This window comes from Morone saxatilis, unplaced genomic scaffold, assembly GCF_004916995.1.
Source record: "Morone saxatilis isolate NCDOM2014 unplaced genomic scaffold, NCSU_SB_2.0 Contig4, whole genome shotgun sequence".
NCBI lineage: Eukaryota > Metazoa > Chordata > Actinopteri > Moronidae > Morone > Morone saxatilis.
Window position 1 is genome coordinate 412,371 of NW_023339984.1, and position 426 is coordinate 412,796.

The following is a 426-nucleotide window of genomic DNA, read 5'->3' on the forward strand; positions in this document are numbered from 1 at the left end:
ATCGGCCGATAATATCGGAGGGCCAATATTATCGGCCCTCACTGTCCTTTTATTATGGGTACTATACAAATACCTATTACCATGTAATTTTCTGGTAGGTTTACAAGTACTTACTAGGTAATAACTACTGTCTACTTATCAGTGCTTGAATTAGACCAAAAAAGGTATCAGTACCCAAATTCAGCACAACCCTACACAAGTTACAAAAACATGCCTTAAAATCTCTCATTGCATTGCACGACATAAAAGGATATAATGAGGGATGAAGACAGTTTATAGTGGTCACTTTCTACTGGTCACACAACTATTGTTTTTTTTATGGTTTTGGGCAATACAAGGCAGATGACCACCCACCTAGAGCCGAAGGGTCTGTCCTAGGTTTCTGCCTTTTAACAACCAGTTTTTTCTTGCCCCCGTCGCCAAGTG